The sequence below is a fragment of the Canis lupus genome, chromosome 3, assembly GCF_003254725.2.
Source record: "Canis lupus dingo isolate Sandy chromosome 3, ASM325472v2, whole genome shotgun sequence".
NCBI classification, from domain to species: domain Eukaryota; kingdom Metazoa; phylum Chordata; class Mammalia; order Carnivora; family Canidae; genus Canis; species Canis lupus.
In genome coordinates this window covers 20,169,765-20,195,165 of record NC_064245.1, presented here as the reverse complement: position 1 = coordinate 20,195,165, position 25,401 = coordinate 20,169,765, and the positions used below count along the sequence as shown (strand labels likewise).

Genomic DNA, 25,401 nt, shown 5'->3' with positions numbered 1-25,401 from the left:
GAGGTGGATCAGATAGATTTCTAGGCAAATGGTTTGTATTGAGTACTAGAAAGTCAGGGATCTAATTAAGATTAATAATGGATCAAGAATTCAGATAAGGGATCAAATAACAGGAATAGAACACCCTTGAGGAAAACAAGCAAACAAAACAAAATTTGGCATTCTAAAGACATTTTGACTCAGGTCAGGAACTATTTCTGAACATAGGAACCAGCTGCCTTTATTATCTACCTTGAAGCTTTCAGCTGGAGTCCTTGAGGGTAGGTTAGATCTCTAGACTGGAGTGGAGAATGAGGAAGCGGCATTTCTGGTGTAATATAAATCATATCTTAGTGATGTATGTCATAAACTTTCAATAAAACGGCACAGTTAACATTTTATGTGTTTGATAAATTGAAGCTGGTATTCCTTCCATCTCCAGAAGTGTATAAGTCACTATTTTGAGCCAAAAGGAATAAAAAAACCCATTTTCTTCTGGGATATTTTTCTAGAACTGATGGCCTCTACAACAATAATCAAAATTGCTTTCCCACATAGTTTTATAAGGTACACAGTGGTGGGTGGCAAACCTTTGTCTAATCTAAATCGCTCCTTCTGGGTGTGAATGTTATTCCTATGCAGCAGTAGAGGAATAATCTCCATTGCGACCTCTCTCCTCTTACTATAATTCATTCATTCATAGAAATGACTAGTCAGAAACGGGTTCTCAGACCAGTTGTCCATCTTCACAGAGAAAAAAAAAAAAGTTGGTTGCTAATTTAAATAATTAAGAGTTTAAGCCTTCATTACACTTCTAGAACATTCTAGAACTCTACCAGGACCATTACTACAAGGTAAACAGAACAGAGTGGCTGCCCTCAAGAAGCTCACAGTTTAGTAAGGAATGGAGGCAAGAATATAATCCTTTTTCCCCAACTGTGATTAGTGCTCTTGTTAGGATATGGGCATAATGTTATGGAATCCCTCTGGGGAGTACCTAACCTAGTCTTAGGGATAGGAAAGCTTTTTGGAGTAAAGACTTTATCCAAAAGGGTTATTGCAATCAGAGGAAGGTGACTGTTGCAACAGGAAGAATACATAGACTGTACGATCTAAAAGGTCATGCAAAAAATTTTTTTTTCCTTTTTTATAGGGAAGGAGAGAAAAGCTAGAGGGAATCAGGTGTGGGGGAGTGGGATGAGTAAGCATCATCAGATAATTATCAGGGAAGGTCTTTTCTTGCAGTCTGCTGATGACCTGGAGAGGCTGTTAAGGAGGACTGTTCTGCCCCAGAGCCCAAGGGTGGGGCAAAGTTCAGGCACCTAGCCGGAGAAGAGAAGCCTGACTAAAGTTTTTCAAGTGAAGCATTCTGTCCAGGTAGGCCAGCAGGGACAAACCGTTCACCTAATCATTTAAGAGGCAAAGAATAGGAATGGGAGGGTCTGTGTCTGGCCTTGTCAGAGGTAAACAAAGAGGGCATCAATGAGTCCTATTTAAGAATCGAGAAGACTGGCTCTTTGCAGTAAATCTTTTCCTGGAGCACAAAAGAATTGGAGTTGGGGGATTTATTAATCATAGCTTTTTCTAGTGGCATAGGGCTCGGGTAGAGTTTGATATTATCAGTATCTACAATGATACTGTCAAGCAGATCAAGGGGGCATTTGAGATAGGAACATTTGTGAGGCAAAATAAATATGGTATATCCAAGGAATATGAGGAGTTGGTGCAGTTGACCTTGGAAGTAGGAGACTTTGAATTCTACTGCAGCAATTCAGAAGGAAATGTTCACTTGAATTAAGGAGTAGTAGTCAAGTGCCAGATAAATGTTGGCCTGTGAGATGGACTAAAGCTATTGTAAAGGGAAATCTAGGCAGTGTGAGCTATAAAACTATCAAAGATTTACTAAGGAATCATGTACCTCGGTTAAGAAAGCAGTCAAAGGAGTAATCAGATCAAGAGGGTGGATACTCCGTTCTATCTGAGATAAGGTATCAGATCCTTATATACAGAAGGCCAAGAAGCAAAACTACATAAAACAGACCTATTTTCTCGGCAATGACTTTTTGGATATGATTCCTAAAGTACAGGTAACAAAATAAAAAAATAGACAAATGGCTAAAAGCTTCTGTACAGCAAAGGAAACAGTCGACAGAGTGAAAGGCAAACTACTGAATGGGGAGGGGGGATACTTATAAACCATACATCCGATAAGGTGTTATACATCCAAAGTATAGGGCAGCCTGGCTGGCTCAGCGGTTTAGCACCGCCTTCAGCCCAGGGAGTGATCCTGGAGGCCCAGGATTGAGTCCCACGTCGGGCTCCCTGCATGGAGCCTGCTTCTCCCTCTGCCTGTGTCTCTGCCTCTCTTTCTGTGTGTCTCATGAATAAATAAATAAAATCTTTAAAAAATATAAAATAAAAAAATAAAATAAAATCCAAAGTATATAAGGAACTCATACAACTCAAGGGTAAAAAAAACTAATAACCATTTAGAAAGTGGACCAAAAAAGAGAACACATATTTCTCAAAAGAAGACACACAAATGGTCAACAGGTATATGGAAGATTATTCAACAATACTAATCATCAGGGAAATGTAAACCAAAACCACAATGAGATATCACCTCATACCCATTAGAATGGGTACTGTCTTTTTAGACAAAAGAACCAATGTTGGGAAGGATGTGAAGAAAAAGGAATCCTTGTTCACTGAGCAGGGAGCCTGATGCAGGGCTCTATCCCAGGACCTTTGGATCATGACCTGAGCCTAAGGCAGATGTTTAGCCAACTGAACCACCCAGGGACCCCTCTAGCAGTCCTACTTCTAGGTATATATCCAAAAGAAATAAAATCAGTGGCCAGAATAGATATTGTCTGCACTGTCATGTTCATTGTAGCATTATTCACAGTAGCCATGACATAAAAATAAACTAAACGTCCATCCACAGATGAATGGATAAAGAAAATGTGGCCTATACATACCATAGAATATTACTCAGCCTTAAAATAAAATGAAACCTGGTCATTTGTGACATGAATGAAACTGGAGGATATTGTGATAGATGAAATATGCCAAACACAGAAAGACAAATACTGTATGTAGAATCTAAAAAAGTTGAAGTTATGGAAGCAGACAGTACAATGGTGGTTGTGAGAGAGGAGTAGGGAAATAGGGAGCTGTTAGACGAAGGGTATAAAGTTTCCATTTTATAGGATGAATAAGTTCTGGAGATCTAAGGTACACCATAATGACTATAGTTAATAATTACTATATTGTCCCTTGAAATTTGCTGAGATCTTATATGTTCTCACCAGACACATAAAAATAACAATCTAAATTGATGGATATGTTAATTAGCTTGATTGTGCTAATCATTTCATAAGCTATACATATACTAAGCCATCATGTTGTACACTGTAAATATATGTAATTTTTGTCAGTTATACCTCAATAAAGCTGGAAAATAAATATTATAAAATGTTAAAGACCTATTTTAAGCTAATTAGATGACTATGAGCCCACTGTAATATGATATACTTCAGCACTCTGTTCACATTTTCAATATCGATAGCTTGGAATTAAGCAATGCATTCATTGCTAGTCACATTTAAAGACTTAGCTAAGTTAATATATCCAGTACTAATCCAGAGCTTTAAGTACAGCACTCGTGCTAGAGGCCCATGACTCAGATATATTCCCATTCTCATCCCTAGATATGGTTGCCAAAACAATTTCCCTAAACACCATATCCAAGAAATGAAACTCCATGTTCCTAGAAGTTCCACAAAGGCAAGACCACATTTCTTCCAAACAACAAACAAAATGAATTACTTGCCAAAATCTGCTTAACATAGTCATTGTCAACAAACATTAATATTAAGGTAGCAGAGTTTCTTGGGGTATGGGTTTTGGGTTTTTTTGTTTTTTGTTTTTGTTTTACTGTTTGTACTGATGAAATCAATTGGGAAACTATCACTTATCATTGGATAGCTTTTGCATATGCTATAGTCTATAATATTAATCTTTTTAGTAGACCTTCTCTCTTCTATTCATTTATCCAGCAATTACTGAGCGACCATGATGTGCCAGGAAATGTGCTATGTTCCAGGAATACTAAAATGAATAAGACAAGGCTTTATACTCAAGGATTTCGTGATAATGAAAAGGGTAACCATCTATGTAGTTATACTATATATGCATCATGTACTAATTTACAAACTATGATGTGAGCTCTCTCATTCCCTAAAATCTCATTCAGTTCCTGGCTTGTTTTTGTACGGTTGAGGAGTTAAGAATGTTCTTTACATTTTTAAAGGTTTCTAAATAAGTAAATAAAACAAAGAAGATAAAACAGATTCCTTATGTGCCTGTAAAGGCTAAAATATTTACTATCTGGCTGTTACAGAAAAGTTTGCTGACCTCTGCTCTAGACCAGTGATTCTTAAATGAAGGTTTTCCTCAAAACTGTCTGTGAACTTTATTTATTGTTTTAAATACACATGGTGGATGGGATCCTGGCATTGGTATTTTCACTAGATTCGGGTGATTCTTATGTGTACTGTGGTTGAGAAGCTTTGCCCTATGCACTTTGTCTAAGACAGTTTCCAGAACACTGACCTGGGTTTACGGAGACTTTCAGGAAGGATTTTTTTTCATTAACACAGCTTACCCTGTATACCACAGAAAAACCTTTTACCTTATTTTACATGCCTTAGTGGAATAGCCCCCTACCTCTTACATAATAACATTTTAAATTAACACTGTTCTTTGAAAGGCAGAAAACACATTCACATCTATTATATAATTTGATCTTAATTATGGCCTAGAATTACTACTTTACAGATAAAAAAAACCTGAGGTTTAGAGAAGTCAAGTGCTCAAGGTCGTATAGGGCTTCTGGTTCCTACTTCATTGTTCTTTCTCCACATTGTCTCCTACTTACTTTTTTCTGATTCTCCACTGAAATAGACTAGACAGTCTATTCTTACTACCCAGTAGCAAAATTTCATTACATTCCATAAATCTGTTAGCTAAAGAACGTAATTCCTGTTTAACTTGAGAGCCTGTATGTCTTAAGGCAGACTTGTGTTACAATAATTCCTCTAATTTGCAAGCACTTTTTCACATATATTATGTACTTGAAATAAACTAGAAGCTAACTCCTACTCGGGTATAAATGGAGAAAAAAGTATCTCTCTAGAGCATTATTCAACATAAAGCTCATGAAATAATTTGCCCAGGCACAAGGTTCATCCTGCCTAAGCAAATTAAACAATTTTGTTAACCCTGATGTCTTTTGTTAGAAGTGAAATTTATGATAACTGTATTGGCTCTACGTAGCACCCAGAAGTCTTTGTTTGCTCTCAGCTAGAGCTATTTATATCCCAGGATATTGATATTCTTTCACTTAATCAAAAAATATTCCAACTAAAATAAATATAAATGCCACATTCTTTTGAATATGCAAAGCCAAAACAAAGGCAAAATAACCAAAGAATTATTTGCAAACACTTTGGATATATTCTTACTTCATTCTTTCCACAAGTCTTTAGTTTTGACCAATCCTTATATTCAGAAGCTGTCAGAAGATGGATAACTCAAATGTATCCTGTATTAGATTGTGTGTTTGTCAGGTTCATTGATAATGTTGATGTTAGAAATGAAAGAGTAACACATTTTAACCCTGTATTGGCGTAACTTGGGAGAATACTTAATGCTGCCAAATAGGAAGTGTCACGATATCGGTGTTGGTGTCCAAGGTGAGAAAGGGAGGAAGGGTTCAGTTAGGAATAACTTTAGAAATTCAGGCCAAAGTGGAGAGTGGAAAGTAGAATTCCATAATATCCACTGTATGCAGAACAGAGAGGCAACTGCTCAGGGGATTCTGAGTACATTTTTTAAAAAAGCAGACTTCATTTTTAGAGCAGTTCTATGTTTATAGAAAAATTGTGCAGAAGTACACATCTCCCCTCCCTTCACTGTTCCCCCATCATCAACACCTTGCAATGGTGTGGTACATCTGTCACAACTGTTAAACCTACATCGATGTATTACTGAGTGTAGCTTTTAGAGACAACAAGTTCAAGTTATGTAAATCAAAAGAAAAGCCTATTTCAGGATAGTAAGAAATTAATAATGGGCCTTTTGAAAAGGATATTGGAGGAGGTAAAGTATCATAAAAAGTTTTCTAAGTCAAAGGAAAGAGAATGAGATTAGCTTTTCTGGGGGCTTCTAAGAAAGAAGGTTCTTCACTTTTCTGTAGCTTCCATGAGCTAGCCTTCTCTTTCTACAGCCATTTTGCCACCATAAGAGAAACTCACTTTAAGATAAAGATGACAGGGAACCCTGGGTGGCGTAGTGGTTTGGCGCCTGCCTTTGGCCCAGGGCGCGATCCTGGAGACCCGTGATCGAGTCCCACGTCGGGCTCCCGGTGCATGAAGCCTGCTTCTCCCTCTGCCTGTGTCTCTGCCTCTCTCTCTCTCTCTCTGTGACTATCATAAATAAAATAAAAAAAAATAAGATAAAGATGACAATGTAGAAGACAGAGAAGAGAGAATAATGAAATAAAACAACCTTTGTTTTGATATCCTTGAGTCACTGGATCAAACCAATCCTGAAGCACACCTATATTACTTTATAATCGAGTGAACCAGTAAATCCTCTTTTTTTATTTTTTAGTGTTCAATGACTTATCAGTTGTGTATAACACTCAGTGCTCATCACATCACAAGCCCTCCTTAATGCCCATGCCAGTAAATCCTCTTTACTATTGAAGCTAGTTTCAGCTGGATTTTCATTGCTTGCAACATGAAGAATTATAATGATGTGATAATTATATTTAAGATAACTGCAGAGTCATGTTGTTTTTCTTCACTGTTCACATCAAACACTATTATAGATGGATATCCAGATCAAGTGGGTGCTTACCTGACCGCTACAATCAAGATGCTACAAACTGGTTGCAAACTAGGTAAACTGCAACTTATGTGCCAAAATTTCTTCCTTAATTGTTTTCATTTCTGTCTGGGAGTAGTTGCACTTACACATGGTTATTAACCATGCTGGGAAAGATCACTGTGCCTGAAGAAACATCAGGGGTATGACCAAAGGCTCAACATGCGAGAATATTTCGAGCACTCCTTACCCCACTTAACCTCACAAAAGGCATGAAAGAAAAGAGCTCACTACCTAAATAATTTGGTATGAAAAGTAGAAGTGGGCACATATGGTATGATATTCTTTTTTACAAAGTTAAAAACAAAAACATGTTTTAACTAGTATTTACAAATGTATTAAAATATACAAAAGAAAGCAAAGGAACCACGAAATAGGAGGTAAAAGGATGGCTATCTCCATTTGGAGATGGGTTGGTAGAGAACCACAAGGTTAATTGTAAGTTTTCGTCATGGTCCTAACTTTTGTGTTGAGCAGGTCTTTGCAGATGCTTACTACATTATTGAAAAAACAAAACATGAATTGAACAATAAAAATTTTTAAAAACTACAGGGTATATTTTTATAAAATATATTAATATCTTTTTGTTTCCCTTCTGGAATTAAACTTCAGAGATTAAGCTGAATAAAAAGGCCTAAGTAGGAGACCTGTTTCCAAAAACTTTGGAATGACTTATGGACCATCTTTTGGTCTGCCTATTTGCTGAGGTTTGAATGGGACAGGTAATGGCAAATAAAGTTAGGTTAGTCAAATCCAATCTCCTGCTTTCTTCCCTGCTATCTTGTCCCTGAGGATGCCTAGGAATAGATTTGCAGTGACTGTATTAGCATGCTCAGGCCGCTATAACAAAATACTATGGCCTGGGTGGTTTAAACAACAGAAATGTATTTTCCCACGGTTCTGGAGGCTGGGAAGTCCAAGAACAAGGTGCCAGCACGTTTGGTTTCCGGCGAGGACTTTATTTCTGCCTTGCAGAGCCACCTTCTTGATGTGTCCTCGTGAGGAGGAGAGTGAGAGCTCTCTGGTGTCTTTTCCTCTCCTAAGGACACCAGTCCAATCAGATCAGGGCCTCCCTTCTCTGACTTCATTTAATCTTAATTACTCCCATAACGGCCCAGTCCACAAATCCCGTCACAGGTAAGGTTTCAACATGTAAATGTTGGTGGGACATAAACATTTGGTCTATCACGGTGACAAATACCCTGAAATTTTTTTTTTCTTGGTAAAACTACTTATCTAGTTATCTTAGTCCTTTAAGTTACAATTGTAAATAGCTTTTTCATACTTTTATATATAAAATCAGATAACATTCTGAGAACAGATTAGTAGATTAATCAAATGGAGAATATGCTTGGGTCTCACTGCCAATCTGGCCACCCTGGCACTGGTGTGTAGATGTTGGTGTTGGTGAGCAGAATGCTCTGCCCTTAGCTATAGATAGAGTCTAAGAAGCAAAGAGCCTGGGATGCCCAGATGGCTCACCGGTTTAGCATGGCTTTCAGCCCAGGGCATGATCTTGGAGACATGGGATCGAGTCCCACGTCAGGCTCCCTGCATGAAGCCTGCTTCTCCCTCTGCCTGTGTCTCTGCCTCTCTCTGTGTCTCTAATGAATAAATAAAAATCTTAAAAAAAAAAAAAAAGCAACAGAGAAGCTGTGGCCACAAACCAAACTCTACTTATCCACACTTCTAAATATGTTTGATTGATTATGAGATGCCCTTTTCAGCTATACCTGCATGTGAGGATAGTAATCAATGTCAATAATATATTCTTCTAATGTAACAGATAAGTATATATGTAAATTTTTTATATATGTAAATTTTATATATGCACAAACACATACACTTAATTTGTTTCAGAAATAATCTTTTCTCTTCAACTAATCATTCTTTTAGTGGCACCAAAATTCCCAAACCCTTTTATGCAGTACTTTGTCCCAAACAGGTTTTCCAAATTTGGGGTGGTAAAAATCCAATTTAGAGTTGTAATAAAATCTCATGCATGTATATTTGTAAAGTAACTTCATGTATTTTAGGTGAGCAAATGGCAAACCTGGGACTTATCTTTTGACCCCCAACTATGAAAATTACCCTATTTCCTTTGTGAAATACCTACTATTCCTCTATAGCTAACTTTTAATTCACTTATCAATGGTGAAGTCATTTTTTCTATTCTGAATTTAGAATAAAGTTGTTGAACTAAAAGCGGATTCTGGCTGAGAAACAAGATGTACGGGAAAACCTCACAGTGTAGTATGACACTAACACTGTTTCAACAATAACTCTCATGAGAAGACTTTATTTCCTTTAAAATTACAGATGAGAGGTGTGGATAGTTTCCTCTTCATATGTCATTTGAGTTGGTTATTTCACTTAAAAAAATATTTATAGTTCGGGTACATTCAAATCCTTTAAAGCTGGTATTTGAGAATAACAATACAAATTTAATTAAGTTCAATATAGTCTCTTTTCTCACTGGCAGCCTGCATATTTCGAAGTTTTAGCATGAATATGAGAACTTCAAATTGAGAGAACTGTTCTAGATATGTACTGAAGAAAATTTAAAGTCCTCTGCAGTGTCTCTAGTTAATAGATGTGAACAATAGACTCATACCTGCAGCGCATGAATGGGGAAAGCAGCTTGTGCTGGGTGCAGGAACAGGATCACCAAAGGTCTTATGGGTCAGAAATGGAATTTTAAAATCACTCCACTGCTTCACAAGGAACCTGTGTAAAGAATAAAGTCAGTACAGTGTGCTCTGTGGCTGGGGAGAGAGTTAACAACCTGGTGGCAACTGCCTTCAAAAGCTGTGCAGAAGTGCTCTCGTCCTCTAATGTATTCCAAGGCTGGGGCACGGCATCCCCACCTACTGATCCTCAATTCTGATGAAAATACAACCAAAGTACTTTGCTGACCCTGAAACCAGTTCTTTGGGTGGCCCCTGAGGTTAAAGTGGAAGGTTAAAGAAGCTCTAAGTCTAGACACCAATAAATAATGACCTGGGCCTCACAAGTCAGCATTTCTGCAAACTGCAGCAGGCTGTCTTTGGTTTCTTAAGCCAGCTACTACTTTAGGCATCCTTAGTCTATGGAAATTGTAATAACTTCATCTCTAACTGACTTTTTTAGAAATGTTGAAATGGAATAGCATGACTGTGTTTAAGGAGGTCAGCTGTTTGTTTAACTATGGGGGATCTCTTTTGTTCCTAACTAGTAAATTAATAATTATAAGTGTTATACACAAAGAGTGATTTAGAAAGGTTCTCCTTCACTAATAGGATTTGTGTCCTATAGATGTTCAAATGCTTTGCTTATGTCACACTGTAACAGTTAGCACTTCAGTGGAGGAAAAGTAGAAATATTTGAAAATCTTCAGTGATTAGCAAATCAAAGCCATTAGGGATTTTGATTGTTTTTGTGTATTTCTTGCTTTCCAGGATTAGTATTAAGTAGAAGGAATAAGATGCCTTTTAACTTGGAGGAAAGGCTGACATGATCTGATATGGATTGACTGAGGACAAAGTTTTTAGATACATCCAAAAAAGCTGAAAATAAGATTAAGAGGAGGAATTTAAATTTCTTAAAAGGATGAAAAAATTTGTATTCGCCTGGTAGTGATTATAAAATTATCCTCACAGCAAAAATTTCAGGAAATGTAATATCTCATAAGAATAACCATTAGTTACTAGTAAAATGAATAGCATAATCTAGTTGCTGGCAAAGGAGGCTCAAGCAGTTGATATTTTCATGGGAAACTACTCATTTCTGGATTACAATTGAGTTTGGAGAGACCTTTGAAAAAGCAAAGTGCTTTCAACCATGCCTTGGTGTGTTATTTTGATTAAAAAAATAGCCCCTCAGGTAAAATTTAAATACATTTTCCAAAAAAGTCATGTTATATGTTTTCTAGCAAATTCAAACAATTGCTTAGAAGTACACTCATCAGTATTAGCAATTATTAGTAATAATGGCAATTAAATATATTTATATGAACAATGAGCACAATTATTTCCCTTTAAAATTTACTTTGTAATCAAGCAAGCATACTCTCCACCTGATAAAGTGTGCACTGGTGAGCAAACATTTTTTCATTTAATATCCTTATTCGCATTTTTCTTGATGCTTATTTGTATATTTCTATTGATATAATAGTTTGCAAGAAAAAGAGCTCATGTCTGTGCCTGAAGGTGGAATCTTATGAATATGCAAATAATGTTTTGATGTGATGAAGTTTTTCTTTGGAATGGAACTGTGCCTCTTAAGTTATATTGAATATTAGCCGTAGCTTAGGAAGGACATAAAGCACATGAAAACTTGAGTTTTAAAGAAAAAATATCTGAGAAATAGTTGCTTTCTAGTCACAAAATGCTACATTGTTAAATCTGGTCTTCTTAATTTAGGTTAATGCTTTGTTGTAAAAAAAAAATTACTGCTATTCAATTTTTATTGTATAGAAGAGTAGTGAACCAGTAATATGCAAAGATGTATGGATTATCTACCTTGTATGTTATAGTGCACTTCGCAAAATGCAAATTCTGGGACACATCTTGTAAGAGTTTTAATTTAAGTGATATGACATGTCCAGATGGTTTTAAAATTTTCCTTTTGTGGACTCTTAAGAATAAACTAGTTTTTCATAATATCTCGTACTGTAAAAATATTCTACTGATATTTAAGTTCAACCCCTGACAAAAATCATGCACACAAAGCTATGGAAATATTAGGTTGAGGACACAGCAAGACAGCAGAATTGGCTTCTCAAACCGTATCAGCGTCTCAACAGGCTGACTGTGTGTTTCCTATTCAGGATTATATTCGTCCTCAGTCTGAACACCAAACCAATGGTTCTCAAACTTTGGTCAGTAGTAGCAAAACCATAGTGTTAAACGTTGCACAGTAATGTCAAAACAGTATCAAAAACACCTGTGGATCTTGATTAAAAATATAAAGGCTTAAGTCTTAATTTAATGAACACACATCACTGTTTCTTTTCTTTCTTTTTTTTTTTTTGGCTGCCTGAGATTCTGATACACACCAAATTTGGGGAACCATTACACTAAAATAGCCTTTAAGGAAAATATTAGGAAAATAAAAAGCCTGTGATGGAGGTCAATCCATTCTAAAATATTTGAAGTATGGCTATAGCTATTTAAAATAATATTTTAAAGAAAGAGAAAAGCATAAGATTTTTATGAGGGAACAATGAAGTTGTCTCTTTCTTTCTCACTTTAAGAATTTGGAAAGAAGATTGCCCTCTGAGATTTAAACTAATACAAATTTACAATTAAAGAAAGAGATCAGGCCATTGTAAGTAATCCAAGATACTGAGTCTAAAAGTGAGATCAAGATTTGGAGCATTCTGAAAATACTCATCAGGATAAATTCACGATTTTATTTATTTAATCATGAGAGACACAGAGAGAGAGAGAGGCAGAGACCTAGAGAGAGAAGCAGCCTCTCTGTGGGGAGCATGATGTGACATGTGACTCGATCCCAGGACCTTGGAATCACGACCTGAGCCAAAGACCTATGCTCAACCACTGAGTCACCCAGGTGTCCCAATCAGGATAAATTCAAATATGACTGTAACTTTAAAAAATGAAATTCTGTCACTTACATTCTGTTCCATCTAAGGAAAGAGTAGGTTAAAAAGATGGATGGAGGGCAGTGGTTTAGCGCTGCCTTCAGCCCAGGGCGTGATCCTGGAGACCCGGGATCGAGTCCTGCATCGGGCTCCCTGCATGGAGCCTGCTTCTTCCTCTGCCTATGACTCTGCCTCTCTCTCTTCCTCTCTCTGTGTTCTCATGAATAAATAAGTAAAATCTTAAAAAAAAAAAAAAAAAAAAAAAAAAAGAAGAAGAAGGATGGACTAAAGGGGATATTCAGATAGTAGGCCCATAAAAAGATGCTCACCATCACTTGTCACTATGGAAATGCAAATTAAACAGCAGTGAGTTACCACTGCACACCAATTAGGATGGTTAAAAACCAAAACACTGACAATATCAACTGCTGGTGAGGATGTAGATCAAGAATTCACAAAACAAAATGGCACAGCCACTTTGGAAAACAGTTTTGTAGCTAAACAAAGCTAAACATAGTCTTGCCATACAATTCAGTAAATCATGCTTCTTCCTCAACTGATATGAAAATTTATGTTCACACAAATATCTGTACATGACTATTTAGTCATAATCACAAAGAAGTTAAAACCCCCAAGATGTCATTCAGTAGGTAAATGGGTGAAGAAACTTGTACAGGGGCGCCTGGGAGGCTCAGGTGGTTAAGCATCTGCCTTCAGCTCAGGTCATGATACCAGAGCCTGCTTCTTCCTCTCTCTCCGCCACTCCCCCTGTTTGTGCTCTCTCTCTCAATTAAATAAAATCTTTAAAATTAAAAAAGAAGAAACTGTTGTACATCCATAAAATGGAATACTATTCAACAGTAATGAGAAATGAGCTGTTAAGCCATGCATAGATCAAGAGGAATTCACTCTGAAAAGGCTTCATGTATGATTCCATTTATAAAACATTCTGAAAAAGGCTGAATGCTACAAACATTGTAAAGTTCAGTGGTTGCTAGCAGTTTTGGAGACTAAGAGAAGCACAGGGGAATTTTAATGTAGTGAAACTCTTCTGTATACTATTGTAAAGGTAGCTGTGTGACACAATGCATTTGTTGAAACCCACAAAACTTTACAGCACGAAGTTTGAACCTTAATATGTACAAATTTTAAAATACCATTCAGGGGGTCAAGGGATCCCGGCATAGAATGAAGACCATGAGGTAAGAATCTAACTATACTATAAATGTATAAAATACTCTCATTAAAGGCAATTGGGAAATAAGTTGGAGACCTAAGGAACTTTGGAACTGAGTAGAGTTTGTAAAACCAAAGGCAAAAACAACTGTGCATAAACACTATATTCTAGTTGATCAAATTGTTTTCTATAGGGTATGGGTTAAAATGAAAAAACCAGTATACATATATATTGGATTGAAAAATTAAGTAAACGGATGATGGTCAGTAGGAGCCAGGTTTCTCATCGTTGGACTGGGTGGGAAGTTACAGATTAGCAAGTAGAAAAGGCTAGAATGATCCATATTGTAATGGATTAGAGTTAGCAACTTCAATATGAACTCATGTTTAGCATTTTTTTTTTATGATAGTCACACAGAGAGAGAGAGAAAGAGGCAGAGACACAGGCAGAGGGAGAAGCAGGCTCCAATGCACCGCGAGCCCGACGTGGGACTCGATCCCGGGTCTCCAGGATCACGCCCTGGGCCAAAGGCAGGCGCCAAACCGCTGCGCCACCCAGGGATCCCCTGTTTAGTTTAATATACATACAGATGGATATGTATAGAGATATTTATCAATTTGTGTATATACACAGGTTAGTATACACCCATATATTTCCTTGCTTTGTTAGCTAAGGAAACCTAGAAGGACACCACAGCAGAAATGAGCACATGTAGAAGCCAGATCTTGGTTTCTAATACTATTCTAATAAAAAGAAGCAAGCCTCCTTGCAGAAATAGTCAATTCTAGAACTGGGGAAGGAAATACAGAACAAATCTAGAGCATCTTATGGTGCCAAAAAAAAAAAAAAAAGGAATTGCTGAAAATACAAAAGTAGAACCAGAAAACCATAATAAGTAAGCATATTTTGGGGAACACAAAAGCTAAGTGAAAGAATTCCCAATGGCCAAACTGGAAAAATGTGAGCAACTAAATAAACATGTGGTATTGGATTGTAACTGAAAGTATAAAATAAATAGCTATGAGTCCATATAGGAATAGATATATAATTATATGGATATAACAAAATACTTTTAAAACAAAGAAATAAATAATAAGTCGGAGGAAATAACTAAATCGCCTATGCGGAATTCCAAATGATTAATGTAGATGCTCAACCTTTAAGGAGGTGCAGTTTAGCACCTTATACTCTAAGTGTGGGCTAGGTACAGTGACTTCCTTACCAAGAGTTCAGTATGGAAACGGGAAAAAGGGTAACTTTAGGGTAGATAAATCTGACAAACATCCCCTTAACCAGATAATCAAGGGGAGCATCAACAGGGATGAGTTATATCAATAATAGTACGTGTGGTTTTCCTCTCTCAAACCCATAATTCCAGTTTAATCATGAGAAAAATATCAGACAAATTCTAATTGACAAACATTCTACAAAATACCTGACCAGTACTCCATAAAATTATCAATGTCATTGAAACCAAGGAAAATCTAAAAAACCATCACAGTTAACAAGAACCTAAGGAGACAGGACAACTAAATGCAATGTGGTATTCTGGAACAGGAAAAGAACCTTAGATAAAAACAAAGGAAAGAAGGTTTTTAAAAAGATTTTTATTTTTTTATTTTTTTAAGTAACCTCACACCCAATGTGTGGCTTGAACTAACAACCCCAAGATCAAGAGTTACATGTTCTACTGACTGAGCCAGTCAGGTGCCCCAGGAAATCTTAATAAAGTATAGACTTTGATTAATAATGAGGTATCATTATTTGTTCATTAGCTATATGAAATGTACCTCATCAAGGTAAAATGTTAGTAATTGAGAAAATTTGGTATGGAGTATATGGGAATTCTCCATTCTATCTTTATAATTCTTTTTGTAAATTTAAAACTGTTCCAAAATAAAAAGTTTAAATATTTAAAAAGGGCATGGATTCTGGAAGAAAAAATATAAAACAACAGCAATAATCACGATCTTATGCCTCCTTTTACTAAAGATTTGAGGAGACTGAGGAGTGAACAGTACATGTAACCTCATACTGAACTTTCACATTCCACTCTGTCCTTCTCACTGCCCGTGTTCTCTTTCTCCCCTACTTTATTCTCTGCTGTCTCTCCATCCACAAATTCCTGTTCATTTCCAGGTCAAAGCCATTTAATTATACTGTTGCATCCTTGGTGCCTGCTAATCTCTACCTCAGGATTTCATTTCCATCTTAAAAAGATACTACATTGGCCAAGGCAACTCTATTGCCCCATAGGCTCCTTTACCTTTTCTCTGCTGCCTACAAGGCCTACTCCAACCAACCCACTCTGTAAATGCCCTCTTTCTTCTGATTACCTTCAACAAATTAATTTACACATTTATTTTATATTAATTATATTTCTGTCATGTCTTCTTGAGATTATAGCCTACTTTTATTTCTTGGATAGCAATGCACTGAATCATTTGTTTTCTGTTTATTAATATATAAAAATTTACTTCTAAGTAGTACATCTTTCATGTTGAAACAGTTTTCCCATTAGAAGCTGTATTAACTAAAACTAAAACAAACATATTTTCATATTGCTTATTTTAAGTAGGAAGCTCTGCCTTTGGAGGGGTTCTTCAATATATATAGTCTCAAGGGTCAGAAATGAGATCCCTTATTCCAGGTAAAAAGCCATTTTCTTCATTGGTATAGACTGGGCTACAGCAACAAAAAGACCCAAGTTCTTAAAGAATGCACTCAATTTGCTTTAAGACAATATTTCTTTTTTATATGATATTCCAGGGCAGCTGCTCAGAATGGCAGGAATAGCTCTCTACCACATGCATTTATGCAAGACCCTAGGCTACTTCAACCTGGATCCACTGACCCCTAGTGCCTCCTCATCTGCATCCAGATAGCAAAAGAGAAAAGTCCATGCTGAAGCATGGCCCTGACCTGGGAATGGTATTTCTTCCATTCAAGTTCCATGGGCTAATCTACCTGCATGATGGGATAGGAAATGCAGTCTTTCTTTCCGTTCAAGAGGAAAGAATAATAGTGGACATCTAGCAGTCTCCTCTACATCCAAGTAATACTATCTGAAGCTTGGAAAAGTTTATTTAGTAGAGCCCAGAGCTGCATGGTCACAAGGTCTCCATAGTTGAGAATGTGATCAAAATCAACAGGTTCCTCTATTGGTGAGTTCTAATTAAACATTTCTGAGAAAAATTAGAAGACTTTGACACCACATTTTCCATGTCATTCATCACTGAAGAAAGGAATGTCTTGGATTCATCAATATAGTAATACCAAAGCTGATGAGGCAATAATGGATCCACTTACCTTATACAACTACATAGAAGTCCATTCACAGGTATAGATTTACTTCTAGTCATAGCTCTTCCATTGAGAGAAGAAAATAAATCACTATAAGGAGCTCTGCTAATTTCAGTGGGTGGCTCAATCCTACTTGGATTTGGAAGACAGGACAATCACCTATCATATGTAAGCTATATTATATATATTTGGCCTTTTTTTTTCCTCCTAAAATAATTTCTGTAGGTTTCTTTTCTTTTTTTTTAAGATTTTATTTATCTATTCATTAGAGACACAGAGAAATTGGCAGAGGGAGAAGCAGGCTCCTGTGGGGAACCTGATGCAGGACTCAATCCCAGGATCCCGGGATCACGACCTGAGCCAAAGGCGGACGCTCAACCACTAAGCCACCTAGGTGCCCCTTTCTGTAGGCTTCTAACATAATATTTTTGTTTGTGTGCTTCGTGAAGAATATCCTTAACTTCTTTGTGGGAGCACCTTCCTAAAAATGTAGCCTCATACACATAATAATTATGCTCCAAAGACAAAATACTTTTACGATCCTTTTCCCTTTTAAAGTCTCTTTTACAGCTAATTTATAAACCATCCAAAAAAATTAGTTGTATTAGTTTATTCTCAGACCTTAATTTTTAATTCAAAATGGCTTTAGCTAGGTTGACCAGTCAAATCTAATGTGATTTCAAATGATTCCTGGTTCTTTCAAAATATTAAATCCATGAATTGACACCTTTGAAGTTATTTAAAGAAGTTTGCCACAGGCTTTGAAATTCTAAAAACAGTTCCAAAAACATTTTTTTTTCAGTTCCAAAAATATTTCAAGTAGTTGCAGCAACTTTGGACTAAGTGTCTAACTTCTCAAGGAGAATGGCTCTGAAAGGAAACATTCATTTGATGTTTAAGTTCTGATAAACTTGATTTTAAAACAACAATAAAACAAACATTACTTTATAGTGAATATATATAAGAAAGTAAAGAGTCAACATATCTGGTATGAAAGGTGAAACAGTTATACAGATAATTGCTTTATCTAATCATGGCTATTTTTACTTATTTACTTTGCATTTTTCACTAGAATCATATATGCAGAGTTTAAAATGTAAAATACATTTATTAGCCTTCTTATAGAGAAATGGCAGTCCTCTATCTTTTCTCCCTGCTCTATTTCCTCTTTGTCAGGAGCACTTCCAACATTTTTGGCTGATCTTTTGATATTTACCTCCATGTCTCCAAATAGCATGCTGCATAGTTTCTTCCTGTGTTCACAGTTTGGGATATTATCTATAGATCTACTGCAACGGAAGGAGAAGACCTCGCTAGCTTTCCTTCATGCTCCTATAACACATGCAAACCCTTCTCATTCCTCATTCTCTCTGTATATTTCTACCTCAATTTTGTGCTGACATTATTATTACTATGGAAACATTATTCATAGCTGTGCCATGTAGTAAATCATGATTCCCTTCCCTTTCCTGTACAACTTTTTGAATTAATCATTTTGTGTTGTTTTCCTGGTTTTCTCTAACTTATTTAACACTAATTCAAGCCCAAACTCTATGTCAATTGTCTAAATTTCTCTCAAATATGCTAAGATGTTGGAAATGTTCTATCAGTTTTATTCCCCATTCTCAACTTTATCTTCTAGAAGAACTCTTTCTCGAAGCCTTCTGGCTTTTCCCATTCTGGATGTACTGCTTCCTCAAACCTGCATTCTGATGGTTTGGGATCTCCCTCCACCATGATCTTGAGATTCTCTTTGCCTTATTCTGCTAATTCTGCTGTGTTCTCTTTCTTAATTTTCTCTCCCTTTTGATGGAGCAAATCCTCAGACATTCTTCTGAAAAAAGATGCATGGGAAATAATTGAGATCTTACATGTCTGAAACTATCTTTATTCTGTCCTGAACCTAAATCAATAGTTTTCTAAGTATAGAATTAAAGCATAGAAATCATTTTGCTTCATTATATTGAAGACATTGCTCCATTGCCTTCAAGATTTAAGTAGTGCTATTCAGAAATTCAATGCCATTTTCCTCTCTGATCCTTGGTTTGTGACATGCCCCCTCTAGAAGCTTACCAGAACTCTCTGTGGTCCACAGTGTTCAGATAATCTAGTATGGATCTGTCTTCAATTTGCTAGCCTATATTGAGCTTTTTCAATCCAGAAAATTATGTGTTTTAAGTCTGAATAATTGTCTCATATTGTATCTCCGATGATTCCCTCCCCTCCTGTGGTCGGCAGAACTCTAAGCCAGCCCCCCTGATTCCCACTCCATAGTATACATGCCTTTATATCCCCTTGCGTATAGACAGAACTTGTGACTTACTTCAAACCAACAGAATATGGCAAAGGGGATGAAACTGCAAAACAAATATAGCAAAGACCCATGATTACACAGTGTTATATGGCAAAGTGAAGGGAATTTTCAAATGTAATATAGATCCCTAATCAGTTGACTTTAAGTTAATCAAAAGAGAGATTATCCTGGGTAGACCCGACTTGCAGGTGATCCTTTTAAAGGAGAGTGTAAAGGTAAAAGTCTCTTTCCTGCTGGCCTTGAAAAGCAAGCTACCAGAAGTTCTAATGCTATAAAGAAACAAATTCTGCCCCAAAACACATAAGCTTAGAAATGGACATTGAGCCTCTGAAGAGACCCCAGCCCCAGCCATCATTTATCATAGTTTTGTGAGACCCTGAGCACAGGATCCAGTTAAGGGTACCTGGACTTCTGACCCAATGGGCCCAATTTTTCTGATCTGTTTTTCATTTCTGCTAATATATATGTATATATAAAATTCCAGTAGCTTATTTTGTTCTCTGAATGTTTTCATTTGTTATAGTATCCTTTTTTAAAAAAGATTTTATTTATTTATTCATGACAGACACACAAAGAGAGACAGAGAGAGAGAGAGAGGCAGAGACACAAGCAGAGGGAGAAGCAGGCTCCATGCAGGGAGCCCGACATGGGACTCGATCCTGGGACTCCAGGATCACGCCCTGGGGTGAAGGCAGGTGCCAAACCGCTGAGCCACCAGGGCTGCCCTGTTATAGTATCCTATTATTGCTTCATGGTTGCAAGGATTTTTTAAACACTTCTGAGTTTATTAATAACGTGATTTATGTTTTATTTTGTTTTTGGAGTTTTATTCTCCACTTAGGGCATGTGTTCCCTCCAAGTTGCTTTTATCTGTTGCTTTATTTTGGTCTCTTTACCTTTCAAATTGAAGATTTCTCCCTGGTGATAAAGATAACAGGTATCTGTGGGGGCGAGTGTTGGGGAGGAAGTGGGAAAGTGACTCATCCTACAGTTTTACTTTAGGGTAATCTGGCTTGGCTATTTGGTTGAGGAGCCTAGGATGCCAATATCTTTAAACTTTTTCTTTTGAGCTTGTCAGACTGCATGGAGATGGATCTTCCAATCTCCTGGCTGAGGGTAAAAGTCTGTCAACTATTATTCTGGAAGGTAGGTAGGTAAAAAGACTTAGGGTTTTCAGCATTTAGCATGTATATTTCTACTTCTTTTCCCCACTTTCCGTATCCTATTCTCCCCTCCAACCCCCATCCAGCCAAGAATCTGTGTCTCACCTTCCCCAAGGACTAGATCTCTAGTTCTCTGCCAGGGTTGGCGGGTTATTTGGCGGGCAGAGGAGGGAGCAATGGTTGCCTGGATGCTGGGAGTTGAGGATGTCAATGATAGATCGGACTGATTTTTCCACCTTCAGCATATTCTCCTATTTTTCCCACCCTCCTTCAATCTCCATTTCCAAAGACATCTAGTGCTGCCAGTCTCTGCTGTAAAATTGAGTTAGTCTACAACTTTCCTCCTTGCCAGCTTTGGGATCTGTATTCTCAGGTCCATTAAGTTCTCTCTACCACTCATTCACTCGCTGTCTAGCCTCCAGGTCGTTTGCTTGCTTGTTTGTTCTCTGTTGTTCTGCTCTTCTGTTCTCCCCGTCTTCACTGGTTTGTGCTTCCTAAATATGTATCTTACTACCATTTCTGGGGTTTGGGAAGAAAGTAAGAATAGACGTATATTTGCCATATCAATTTGCCATAATTACCAGTAAGTCTGTTTATGTTTTACTGGAAAAATTTTATGGTTTTGTAGGGAGAAGGTATTCCAGATAATTGCTCTATGGAAAAACAAATATAGCAAAGACCTACATGCTCTGTCTTTTCTGGGATCTGTCTGAGGAAGTACATTCTTTTTCCTCCCCAAAGCTTTGACTCAGGTCAGTAAATTGATTAAACAATTTTAGAGAGTGATTCTTTCCTCTGGGGAGATAAAGAACATTTATTTGTCAATAAATATATGGACTCTGAAAAAAAGTAAATGCCTCTTCATTGATAATTAATTTTTCATGCTCACATAAAACTGGCAACTTCCACTCCCTGAGAGATTATTTTGGAATACGGCTGCTTGAAGCTGAGGTTTCTTTCTGTTAAGTACTGGCTTTATTCCATTGTTGACAGCCCAGTCCATCAAACCAGAAGAGCTTCTGACAAAGTGATGAAGAACCAGCATCGCCTTTGTCTTCTCTATTTTGTTTTTAGTACTTGTTCACATAGCAACTACCCAAAACAACATATAAGCCAATTCGTAGTTGTAAAAGAATATTCATAAGTTAAAGAACTATCTCCCTAAAAATGTGGTCACACATATTTGGCAAGTTTAAGGTTGAGAACATCATCAAAAAGATTATCACATTTGGCATTTAAAAATCTTTTGTCTCTACGGGCATTTTAATATCTGTTGGGTTCTCCCAACATCCCAAACCTTGGCAGAAATGGCCCTGCAATATTTGTTTTTATTTTAAGAACTCTTATGAAATTCATTCCCTGAACAGGGTGTCCTGATACTGTACTCGAGGGATTTTTCTCTAAGTTATAAATCTACGTCTCTGAGGACCGTGACCTTCTCAGAGAAGCCTTTACTGCCCACCCTGTCCAAAATTGTCCCCTGTCTGCAGTCTATAACTCTCTTTCATTTTCTTTATAAAACTGATCACATTCTGGAATTCTGCTACTTGCTAGCTGCCTACCCTTAACTGTCTAAATATCCTCACCAGAGGTAAACTCCCCTAAGGCAGGGCCCTTGTTTGGTTTGCTCTCTGCTGGACTCCTAGTTCTGTACAGAAGCGTTTGCACTTCGTTCCTCAGCTCCAGCTCTCCCCCGCCAGCCACTCATACTACTTGCTCCTCCACATTCCTCCTGCCCCAGTTCAAATGTCACCTCAGAGAGGCCTCCCTGACCACTATGTCTAAAGTTGATCTCTCCTAATTATTGTCTATTCTCATCAGGGCCTTCAGTCGCAAGCAATCAAAGGTGACTTCAGTTGGTTAAACAGAAAAGGAGTTTAATAGAAGATTATTTTGCAGCTTACTGAACGGTTGAAAGAGCTGGAGAGCTAGGCTTGAGTTCAACTTCCAGACTAGCAACCAAAATTATGTTGCAGAACTGATTTGATAAAGGAGTAACTCTAGCTGCTAAGGACAAGTTGGTTCTTTTATGCCAGTTAGTATCTTATAGCCCCAGTTACTATTAAAGGAGGGAGGGAGAGAAATAACCTGAATTATCTTTTTTTGCATCACTAGCATCTGATTCAAATTCTGACATGGCTGTATCTAATTAGTGGAACCCAAGTCAAATGCTCTAGGCATAGGTGCAGATGCAAAAGGCGCCATTAAAAACTATAAACTAAAAAACAAAAAAAAACCAAAAACAAAAACAAAAAAACCTATAAACTATAGGGGGAGCTAATCTTTACCCAACACCAAACCTCAAACTATGGAGCATTCGCAAAGCATTGAAAAGTTTTTATATGCGTCCATCATAGTTTCACACCCAACCTGCTTTGTCTGGCAGCAGAGGAAGAAGTTTTGGGTAGCAAAACTCTATCAATAGCCCATCAGAGAACTGGCCCAGATTCACTTCTACACCTGCCCAGTGCATAATGCTGTTTTTTTTGACATGGAAGACTGGACCCCATATTTTCTACCTGTCCTGACCAACTGAATCTATATCACTGGCATTCAGATGTAGATCATTAGAAAATTCTTACAAATTTGGAATCTCAGAAACTGATGGTGACCCTGAGATGGGTAATCACCCTCGCAAACAAATTTGAAGTGTGCCTAATTCAACCAAATCCATAACATTGTGACTGCTCAGCCAACTACAATTATTTATCCTCCTTAGTGCAACCCTCTAGATGTTCCCATGTGTGTGCAAGCATGTGTGGGCAAACTGAAACACAGTCAGCAGGACATTTCTTCCCAGAAAGCCAATTTTACTAATAGCAAGTCAATTCAAGCACATTTTTCTTGTAAAACAAACATGGACCTATTATGGGATAGTATATAACCATTTCTTACATTTTCAAGGTAAACAACCACAATATTTTAAAGACATTTCAGACTTGCTGCTTTGGGTTACCTTCAACAGCCCCCCTAATTTCCTGCCATAACTGTGTCATCCTATTGATGGAATTTGGTCACCCAAACTCACTCCTTTACCATGATTTAGGGGGTATGTTGATGGAAAATGCCAAGAAAACTGCTCTAAACCTACCTCAAGTACCAATTACTCAGCTTTCAATACAGTCTAAGAATATACAATAGTCCTTTTTAATCTTTCTGGGGCTGGAACTATCACGATGAGAGATCACTTGAAGGTGATATTTTGCAGATATCACCCAAGGTTGATAAAATCCAGAATTCTCTACTAAAGTTTATCAATCCACAGGTTCGTGGGTCAAGAAATTGCTACCAAGATCCTTGGGCAAAAAGGAGACAGAGCTTTTCTTGGTCATCCTCCTACCTTCTTTTCTCTACGAATTCAGAACCTAAGGTAACCACAAACTTTCTACTCTGGGGTCACATTCTGGTATGCCTTCTCAAAATTCTCCATGCTCTAAAATTCTCTCTCACTTTTAATTGTTCTTGCTCAGCTTACTGCCCTCAATCCTCACCATAAACAATGAAACTGAGCCTTTACTAATGAATATCTATCTACCTAGAGCAAAGAATCAAGAAAACGAATTATTCATCTGAAGTAATTCATACCAAAATATGAATGGCTGATAAGCTGCTTCTGTTTTGAAAGTAGAAATAGAATGGTTATCCAAATTAGTTCATTCAATAGGGTGGGTATTGTGTCTGTTTTGTTCACTCTCAGGACTCTAACACAAGTGCCTGGAAATGAATATTAAATATTTGTTGACTGGCAGAATATTTGGGGATGGCAGCTTTGAGTAAGGAAAACATGTTGGTGCCCATGTTATTCTTCGACCGCCTACATCCCTACTTATTTTGACAGGCAGAAAAATAAGACCAGTGATTTCGGTTTTGGTTTCTTCTTCACTACTCATAGCTAAAAATTTGCTTGTATCTCATCTATATCATTAAATAGTAACAAATACATGGTAGGGTTGTTAGTAAGGTTTGGGCTGGGGGGTCGTTTAACTTAGAATTTCTCTTCCTCCAAAAGATGTTTAAAAAAATTTCCTTCTAGAACTTTCAGGGGCACACCCTAATATAAGAATAAGCCCATGAGCAGGGAATTCGAATGCAATCCTCTATAGCACTTACACTGACAGAACTGAATTTGGGAGACAATATGTAGGATGCAGAGTCTGGAATAAAAGTCCAAGTTTCTAATTCAGACTCAGCCAGTGGTCTGATCCCATGCAAGTCATCTAACTGCTTTCATGGGTTATTTTCTCCCACTATTCCCATATCTTACCTGAAACCTGCTAACCTGCAAGGCTTAAAATCTCTTATTAAAATTGCAAAGTAGTCCTCCTTGTTAGCAGGAGTTTGAGCCAAGACCCCCTGCGGATGCCTGAAGCTGCAAATAGTACTGAACCCTGTATATACTGTTTTTTCCTATACATACATACCTATGACAAAATTTGATTTATAAATTAGAGATTAACAGCAATAACTGATAATAAAATTGAACAATTCTAGCTATATACTGTAATAAAAGTGATGTGAACGTGGTCTCTTTCTCTCTCTCAAAATAACTCAACGTGCTATATTCACCCTTCTTCTTCTTGTGATGATGTGAGATGATAAAATGCCAAATGATGAGATGATGTGAGGTGAATGACGTAGGCATCAAGTCCATAGAGTTAGGCTATTTTTGACCTTCTGCTGATTTGTCAGACGAGGATCACCTGCTTCCAGACTACTTAAGGTTCACCGTGGGTAACCAAAACCACAGACAGCAAAACTGAGGACAAGGAGAGACAACTTCACAAAATTGTTTTCAGAGAAAATAAAAATGACAACAATGACACCAATTATACAGGTTATGAGTGTGTTACATTTCCAGAAAGAGATTGAAGATACAATATATAAAATATCAGTTACGTAGTGGCAGTGAACTATATTTTTAAGTGAA

The 25,401-nt window shown here is 37.2% G+C and overlaps 1 long non-coding RNA gene across 1 annotated transcript; it reads left to right on the top strand.

Annotated features, from left to right (window-relative positions):
- The first annotated feature begins 1,219 nt into the window (after nt 1–1,219).
- On the top strand, nt 1,220–25,401 carry LOC125754794 (uncharacterized). Its single transcript, XR_007409635.1, has 3 exons — nt 1,220–1,356; nt 23,740–23,844; nt 25,164–25,401. It is a non-coding gene; the product is annotated as an uncharacterized LOC125754794 (long non-coding RNA).